This window comes from Colobus angolensis, unplaced genomic scaffold (assembly GCF_000951035.1).
Source record: "Colobus angolensis palliatus isolate OR3802 unplaced genomic scaffold, Cang.pa_1.0 Scaffold23, whole genome shotgun sequence".
Lineage (NCBI taxonomy): Eukaryota > Metazoa > Chordata > Mammalia > Primates > Cercopithecidae > Colobus > Colobus angolensis.
This window is the reverse complement of record NW_012115488.1, coordinates 19536985-19547265: the sequence shown is the minus strand read 5'-3', so window position 1 is coordinate 19547265 and position 10281 is coordinate 19536985.

The following is a 10281-nucleotide window of genomic DNA, read 5'->3' as shown; positions in this document are numbered from 1 at the left end:
TGAAGATATGTTTTCTTGAAAAACAACATTTTCAGACTTTTACTAGACTAAAAAATAAAATATTCTTAAAGATAAGATCAGAGACGAAAAAGGATACGTTGCAACTGATACCGTAAAAAAGGGGTCATAAGAGACTACTATGAATAATTATATGCCAATACATTTGAAAAAAGGAAAAAGAATGTATAAATAATGGAGCACATACAACCTTCTATGACTAAATTATAAAGAAATTGAAAATCTGAGCATATCAATAATGAGTGAAGAAATTGAATCAGTAAATAAAAAGTCGTCCATCATAGAAAAGCCCAGGACCTGACGGCTTCATTGCTGAATTGTGTCGAACAATTAAAGAACTAGTACCAATTTTCCTTAAACTATTTCAGAAATTTGAGGAGAAGGGAAAACTTTCAAATTCATTTTATGAGGCCAACATTTCCCAGACTCCAAAACCAGACAAGGACAGAACAACAAACAAACAAACAAAATATCCTAATATCCCTGTTGAACGTAGATACAAAAATTCTTAAGATACTAGTAAATGAATTAAACAGCACATTAAAAAGGTCTTTATGATCAAATGCAATTCAACCCAGGAATGCAAGTTTGTTTTAACACATGTAAATAAATAAATGTAATACACGACGTTAGCAGAAAGAAAGATAAAAAAAAAATGATCATTTCAGTTGACAGAGAAAAAGCATTTGAGAAAATTCAACACCTCTTTGTGATTTAAAACTCTTAACAAATTAAGTATGGATAATACCTAATAAAAGCCATATATAGCAAACCCACTGCTAATGTTACACTGAATGAAAAGAGCTAAAAATGTTTCCTCTAAGATCAAGAACGAAACAAGAATGCTTGCTTTCAATATTTCTCTTCAACGTAATACTGGAAGTCCTAACTAGAGCAATTAGTTAAGAAATAGATATAAAAGTCATCCTAATTGGAAATGAGAAAATCAAATTGTTTGTGTTTGTAGATAGTATGATCTTATACAGGCATACGTTGTTTTATTGTGCTCTGCAGGTAATGAATTTTTTTACAAATTGAAATCTTGTGACAACCCTGTGTTCAGCAAATATTGACACAATTTTTCCAAAAGTATGTGCTCACTTTATGTCTCTGTGTCAGCAATTTTTTACCAATAAAGTATTTTAGATTAAGGTATATACATTGTCTTTTAGTTATAATGTTATTGCATCCTTAAAAGACTCTAGTGAAAACACAAATATTACATGCACTTGGAAAATGAACAATTTGTATGACTCACTTTATTTTGATATTTGCTTTATTGCAGTCATCTGGAAATGAATCCCCAATATCTTCAAGGTATTCCTACATGGAGAAAGTTCTAAAGACTCCATCAGAAAACTATTGAAACTAATAAACAAATTCAGTAAAGGTACAGGGTACAAAATCAACATTTAAAATTTAGTAATATTTCCATGAGCTAATAATGAACTATCTCAAAAATAAATAATAAAAGCAACTTCATTTATTATAGCTACAAAAAAAATACATAGGAATAAACTTAACCAAGGAGATGAAATGTCTGCACACTGAAAATTATAAGACTTTGATGAAATAAACTGAAGAAGACATAAATAAATGGAAAGATATATTCTTTACATGGACTGGAAGAATTAATATTGTTAAATGGCCACATTACCCAAACCAACTACAGATTTAATACAGTTTCTACCGAGATACCCATGCCATTCTGCTCAAAAATAAAAAAAAAATTTCTGAAATTCATATAAAACCACAAAAGCTTCCAGAGAACCAAAACAATCTACAACAAAAAGATAAAAGTTGGAGGCATCATACTACCTAACTTCAAAATATAAAGCAAAACAACGTGGAATAAAAATTGACCCATAAACCAATGTAACAGAATAAGAGCCCAGAAAGGAATGTTTGCACCTGTAGTCACCTAATTTTGACAAATGTGCCAAGAACACACATTGTACAAAGACACTCTCTTCAATAAATGGTACTGTAAGAACTGGGATATCCACATGAAGAAAGTGAGGCTAGACTGCTACCTCTCACCATATAGAAAAGTTAACTCAAAATGGATTAAAGACTTAAATGTAAAATGCAAAACCGCAAAACTACTAGAAGAAAACAAAGAGTAACTGCTGCATGACATTGGAGCAGGCAAGACTTTTTTAAATGAGACCTGAAAAGCACAGGCAACAAAAGCAGTAATAGACACATGGCACAGAATAGGAGAAGATACTTGCAAACAAGGGGTTAATATTCAGAATGTATAAATAATCTAGGCTGGATATAGTGACTCAACCTGTAATCCCAGCACTTTGGGAGGCCAAGGCAGGTGGATCACCTGAGGTCAAGAGTTCGAGACCAGCCTGGCCAATATGCTGAAACCCTGTCTCTACTAAAAATACAAAAAAAATTACCAAAAAATTAGCCAGGCATGGTGGTGGTTGCCTGTAATCCAGATACTCAGGAGGCTGAGGTAGGAGAATCACTTGAATCCAGAAGGTGGAGGTTGCAGTGAGCCTATATCATGCCATTGCACTCCAGCCTGGGCAACAAGAGCAAAACTCTGTCTTAAAAAAAAAAGTAATATTCATCATCATCATCATCATCATCATCTAATGACAGCAAGAAAACCCACAAATAATAAGATTAAAGTGGGAAAAAATACCTTAATAGACATTCCTTCAAAGAAGAAATACAAATGGCTAATTAGATATGTGAGAAAATGCTCAACATTACAAATCATCAGGGAAATGCAAATTAAAACTACAATGAGGTAACACTTCACTCTAGTTAGAGTGGCTATTATCAAAAAGATAAAAGAAAACAACTATTGTTGAGAATATGGAGAGAAAGGAAGACAAACACACTGTCAGTGGAAATGTAAATTAGTAGAGTCATTATAAAAAAACAATATGGAGGTTCCTCAAAAAATTAAAAATAGAATTACAATACAATCCAATAATCTCACTACTGAATATAGAGCCAAAGGAAATTACATTAATATATTGAAAAGATATCCATAGCCAAGACACGAAATCAAAGTCTTTAAGAATAGATACATGAAGAAAGAAAATATGCTATATGTATAGAATGGAATACTATTCAGTCATGAAAAAGAATAAAATCCTGTCATTTGTGACAACATGAATGAACCTGGAGACCATGATGCTAAGTGAAATAAGTCAGACACATACAGTTTGATCTCACTCATATGTGAAATCCACCTCCCACTCCCCCAAACCCCCCCAAAAAAATGTTGCTACTATAGAAGCAGAGTAGAATAATAGTTACCCGGTAGACACTAGATTCAAGAGACTGCGAAGGAAGAGTGGTGAGGGGTTAGTCAATGGGTGCAAAGTTACAATTAGATAGGAGGAATATATTCTGGTGTTCTATTGCCCAGTAGGGTGACTATGGTTGATAGTAAAATAGTACACATTGCAAAATAGCTAGAAAGGAGGGAACAATTTCATCACAGAAGAAATAATGAATGTATGAGATGATGTGTACACTAACTGCCCTGATTGGATCAATATACAAGATCCAAGTATACAGACATGTATCGAAACATCAAATCATATCCCATAAATATATAAAATTGTAGTGTGTCAATTAAGATTGTTTTTAAATCTGTAGAGCTTACAATGTACTTCTTTTATTTACCAGTTCTTACTCAGAGTTATATAAAAAAGTATTGTTTTTACCTTAGCCTTAGTTATATCCCTTTTTAAAGCTTTTTTTTTATGAATATTTAGCTCCATAGTAAGAGAGACAAATTTCAAAGTTTATACTACATCCACAACTGGGGCAAAGCCAGAGACTTCTGTCTGAGACCCAAACTGTAAAGTGGCTCTGGAGCCCTTGGGGACCACAGATCATCTCAAAGGATAGTAATCAAGTTAAAAGCTTTTTGTAGTCTTCCTCCACAGAGGAATTTTCAGACATATTCAGAGCTTCAATAGTTTCTCTCTGTGGAGCTAGAAAATAAGAAGATTTAGAAATTTCTTGAGCTCCTCTCAGAATACAGAGTGGTCTCCTGAAGTGTCTTCAGACCCTCATATTATCTGTAGCCCCAAGCTCTACCTTTAGATAAGACCTAAAGACCACCTAGTATATCAAAAGGTGACTTTGGTTTAATCTTAAAGAGTATATAGATAATTGTTTTAAATATGTTTTGTTTCTTCTGATAAGGCAGAAACCTGAAGTAGGGGTTGCAATATTTATTAATTCATCCTTCTGCAGATAAATCACCTTGATTTTTTAAGACCAAGAAGTTATGGTGTTAACTTCATTCTCAATCTAGTACTGAAAGTGGATTGAGATCTGTCCAATGACAACATTCATGCCTCTAGTTACAGTGATTGGTTCAGGGAAGAATGTATGAGTTACTAAGGGCCAATAACATACATTATTAGAAACTTTTCTCATATTGTTGAACAAAAAGAACATTTTATAGTCTCTCTCTCTCTCTCTCTCTCTCCCACTCTCTCCCCCTCTTTCTCTCTCTCTCACTCTCTTTATTCTTTCTTTTTTTAGTGCTGTTTGTGTGTGGATTTGGAACCAGGTAAACATGAATCTAGACTGCTGACAGCAATATTTCTCCCCAAAGAGTAGCATTCTTGAGAATATAGCTAAGGTAGAGCAAGCCAAGAGATGAAGAAAAATCAGATCTTGGTAATATTGTTTGAGCCTATGGATCTAGCCAGGCATAAAGTCAGTTCTACTTTTGGACTTTTAAGATATTTCAATCAGAATGTTTCCTTTGTGCCCAAAACAGTTTAAGAATTTATTTTTGAACTTACAACATGACAAGTCCTAATTTATACTGGCTACAAACAGGATTACGATTTTTTGGCTGAAAGCTGAAGATAAATTGGGTTTTCTTATTATCATGGTTTCTTACCTTTAACCTCAGGAACATTTGTATCTGATATATCTAGAAGTAAATACAAATGTTTAGCCTATCAAATGAATTGAGTTAACTGCCACAAAAGTGCTCCATGGAACTAATACTGTCTCTAGATGAGCCACTGAGATCCTAGTTGGCCCAGGAGGCAGAACAGCAACAACAATTAGGTATCTACGAAAACTGATGCCAAGTAGCCCCAGTAGCTGCAGGATGACAGATAACCTCCCACCACTGCATTCATTAGCTATTGTGATGATTGCCAAGCCAGAAGGGAGAGACATGATGACTGAATAATTATCCATCATTTCTAGTTTGCCAATTACTACATGCATAAAAGCAAAATAAATAATACATTAGATTTTTGGCAAGTGAGCCAGTACTTTAAAAAACCCTTCTTAAGTTGTAGAAAGCATATGTACTTTGGCAGGGATAAGTTTTGCTTTACTCTGCCTTGAAACCAGCTGTGTTTGAGTTAGGTCTAGAAACCCCATTTTAAGGAGCACTTGACTGAATACACTTTTCACTCAGATGAGCCATTAGCATTAATGAAAAACTATGTATCTTCTACACATTTCAAACGAAATTACCACAAATGCTTAGCCACTGGACTTGACAGGATATGCTTTGTGGGATCCATGATGGAAACTCAAATTGGGGGAAAAGAGTTAAAAAAATGTTGGTCATAATGCCCACAATTATAGATTGGATGTAACGTACTTGGAGGGTTAGGGGGTATAGTCAAGTGACATTTATTTGGTCAAAAGCTGTCAAGAAAAGCATGATTCTATTCAACATCTTCTAACCCACATTGGAGACTAAACTAAGCTACAGTTACCACAGGAACCTCAGAAGAAAATCTGTGGTTGTGTTGTTGCCAATGTCTGAAAAACACAAGGTCTACTAGATTGGAGATAAATTTGTCTACCCGTATGTATAAAAGAAGGCTTTGTCTCGATTCCTTAGCCATGGATTAATCGTGTCCCAATACCATTTTTACCATTTTTGCCCTATCATCAGCATGAAAACCTCTTCGCTTAATTTATCTCTCTCTCTCCATATAAATAGACATATAGAGAGATATCTATATATAGAATGTATATGTATACATTTATACATTTATGTACATATATACATTATATACATATACATTTATACATTATGTATGAACATATATACAGCTTCCTTGATGTTAAACAGTTTGTCTTACAAAAATATAATAATTATAAATGTATTTAACTAGATATATAATCCAGGAGCAAAATGCGAGGGGACTTGTCAAAGGTATTGACATAACAGAAGAGCATACCGTTAGAACAACAAGGGTCACAGTTGGCTGAACTGAAACTATAACAATGATTTCTGCATTGATTAAAGGTACTGCTAGTATTTGAGGGAGGGGCATGATGCAAATGATTTTTCAGGGCTGAGAAAATCCTGCATCCCTACAAAATTTTTTATGTCTGTCTGGAAATTTAGTTTTTTTTAAATTTTATTTATTTATTTATTTATTTATTTTTATTTTTTTGAGACGGAGTCTCGCTCTGTCCCCCTGGCTGGAGTGCAGTGGCGCGATCTCAGCTCACTCCAAGCTCTGCCTCCCGGGTTCCTGCCATTCTCCTGCCTCAGCCTCCCAAGTAGCTGGGACTATAGGCGCCCGCCACCGCGCCCAGCTAATTTTCTTTTTTGTATTTTTAGTAGAGACGGGGTTTCACCGTGGTCTCGATCTCCTGACCTTGGATCCGCCCGCCTCGGCCTCCCAAAGTGCTGGGATTACAGGCGTGAGACACCGCGCCCGGCCAGAAATATAGTTTTAACAGCCATTTAGAATTACACGAGTCTGAACCTCTGTTTACATATGTACACAATTCAGACAGGTTTATATATGAATTATGGAATTACTGTACTTTTATTTCCTGAATTTTATCAAAAAAAGGTTTACCTTTTCAGAAATAAAAACCCCAAAAGAAACACCAGTATGAGAGCTGCTAAAACCATACATTTGTATCATTCTTCATTTGTGTTTGCTTCATTCACAGGATACGCGTGCGCGCACACACACACACACACACACACAATTTGTATTTGAAAGCACACAATAGTATAAAAAACTCAACAATTGTTGGTTTAATTTTTCATATTGTGTTCTATAGAGCTTCCTATAAATTAAATTTACAGGTCTTTAGCCGAGATTTTTGTTTTCCTGATGAAGTAAAAGTAAGAAAAACAGGCCAGGTGCAGTGGCTTACACCTTTAATTCTAGCATTTTGGGAGGCCACGGCAGGTGGATCACTCTAGCTCAGGAGTTCGAGACTATCCTGAGCAATATTGTGAAACCCTATCTCTACCAAAAAGACAAAAAGTAATTAGCCTCTCGTGGTGACACAGGCCTATGGGTCCAGCTACTCAGGAGGCTGAGGTGGGAGGCTCGCTTGAGCCTGGGAGGCGGAGGCTGCAGGGAGTCACTACACTCCACCCTTGGTGACGGAGTGAGACACCATCTCAAAAATCAAAACAAAACAAAATAATAAAAGACAAAAATATCCAAAATTAAATGACAATTTTACAATGAAAGTTGGCAAAATGATCACATATTTTCTTATTTTCTCCAATTCAGAAGTTTGTAGTTGTCTTGCCCTGTTTGTTTATTCAATTAAGATTATTTCTCATTTTTCTGTTTCCTAGTACACAATAATCTGCCTGTTCTGTGAATATCTATCTTAACATTTTTTTTCTTTTTCACATTTATTTTAGATTCCGGGGGTTCATGTACAGGTTTGTTACAAAGGCATATTGCAAGATGTCAAATTTTGGGTATCATTGAATCTGTAACCCAGTTAGGAACATAGTTCTCAATAGGTAGCTTTCCAACCCTTATCCCTCTCCCTCCTCCCACCTGTTTTCATCCCCAGTGTCTGTTGTGCCCATCTTTATATCCATGTGTATCCTATTTAATGCTTATTTTTGTATTAATATCTAGCAAAATCTTTTCTCATCTATTTTTCTGTAGCTCATGTAAATAATGGCTTCTAATCTTTCCTTCTCTGAAATTCAAACTTAATTATTGTAAATATGTGAATGAATCTGACTACTTCATTGAGCTTTCTATTGTAGTCATGCCTAAATATTTAAACATTAAATATATATCATTGCATTTCTTTCCTTTTATTTATCTTTTGATAAGAGAAATTTGTATTGATTTTTTTTTAAATTGGGTGCTTAAATATGTTGCTTTAGCTGTGAATTTAATTTTGGGATAATACAGAAGTCATTGTCAAACAGGTGTTTTGAAAAGAGAGCACTGGATTTGAAATCACTGAGATCCACAGACTCAGAGTTTTAATGAAAGTTAAATAATATGGCATATGTAAATTGTTAAAAAATAATTGCCTTACAACACATGCTCAATAAATATGAAATAGTATCTGATAAGGAGATAGGTTTACTATGACTCCAGCAGGAATGGTCTCAAAAACTGCACAAATTAAATTGTATTTTAAATAAAATGTAAAATTTGATTATTTTTGGCAATCATAGAGATGAAACTCACTTGATGGGTAAAATATTTTGGCAGAAATATAAAGATATAAAAATAGAAGTCTCAGTGTGTTCAATTTTCCTCCATTAACTGCCTGAGAGTGATCCAGTGTTTGAAATTTTAGTTGGTTAAGTCTCTGTATGTAAAAAAATGATGCATAATTGGGCCAATAATCCCAAGGAAATACCAACAGAAGAGACAAGATAAAAAGGAGAATATGAATGTCAGAAAATTGGATAAAAATAAGAAAAATTTGTTAAGAGGAGGATTTAAAGTATAGATAAGAAACAAAGTTATAGAAATTCCTTTCTTGAAAGAGGGTATAACTAAGTAAGTTTTATCCAGAAAGAATTGGTTACTTTACTATGGGCAGGAGGGATGACTAGGTCTGAAAACTTGAAAAACAAGGAGCACAGAGGTAAAGAGGAAGATAGTTCTGTAAAGACCCCTACAGTTGTTTTTAGAATATAGAACACTGATTTTAAGAAGTGTACGAGGATGTTTTGATAAATTATGACAATATTTTAATAAGTCAAAATCCTGGATAGGTCAGTCTCCTTTGCCAATTTTTGAACTCAAATGCTAGGTGAAAAAACAAAGCAAAAAAGGCTAGATTTTAAGAGGAATGAACTTTGATGTAGTTTGTTCACATCAGTATATATCAGTTCACAAATAAATCATTGGTTGAAAGAAGCCACAACACTAGAGGATGCTTTTTCAATATCATTTTCTTTTTTTTCTTTTCTGTATTTTTGTATTTTTAGTGGAGACAGGGCTTCACCATGTTTGCTAGGCTGATGTCAAACTCCTGACCTTAAATGATCCACCCACCACAGCCTCCAAAAGTGCTGGGATTACAGGCGTGAGTCTCTATGCCCGGCCCCCTTTTTTCCCAATAGTAAGATAAATAAGTAACCAAGAGGCTAATTTAAATGGTCTGCAAAGCACAAATTATTCTAGACATTGAGGTAAATAATAGTGATTCTGGCACTAGAGGCCCTGAACCTTGTACTAAGAATGAGGCAGGCTTTTAAATAATTTCAATAAGAAGGTTCCCAGGCCATGACACTTTATTTATTTTTTTTATTTTATCATTCTTTCTTTTTATTTTTTATTTTATTCTTTTTTAAAATTACACTTTAAGTTCTAGGGTATATGTGCACAGCATGCAGGTTTGTTACGTATGTATACATGTGCCATGTTGGTGTGCTGCACCCGTTAATTCATCATTTACATTAGGTATATCTCTTAATGCTATCCCTGTCTCCTCCCCCCACCCCACAACAGGCCCCCATATGTGATGTTCCCCACCTTGTGTCCAAGTGTTCTCATTGTTCAATTCCCACCTATGAGTGAGAACATGTGGTGCTTGGTTTTCTCTCCTTGCAATAGTTCGCTGAGAATGATGGTTTCCAGCTGCATCCACGTCCTTACAAAGGACATGAACTCATTCTTTTTTATGGCTGCATAGTATTCCATGGTGTATATGTACCACAATTTCTTAATCCAGTCTATCATTGATGGGCATTTGGTTTGGTTCTAAGTCTTTACTATTGTGAATAGTGTCACAGTAAACATACATGTGCATGTGTCTTTATAGAAACACGATTTATAATCCTTTGGGTATATACCCATTACTGGGTATATATACCCAGTAATGGGATGGCTGAGTCAAATGTATTTCTAGTTCTAGATCCTTGAGGAATCGCCACACTGTCTTCCACAATGTTTGAACTAGTTGACAGTCCTACCAATAGTGTAGAAGTGTTCCTATTTCTCCACATCCTCTCCAGCACCTATTATTTCCTGACTTTTTAATGAT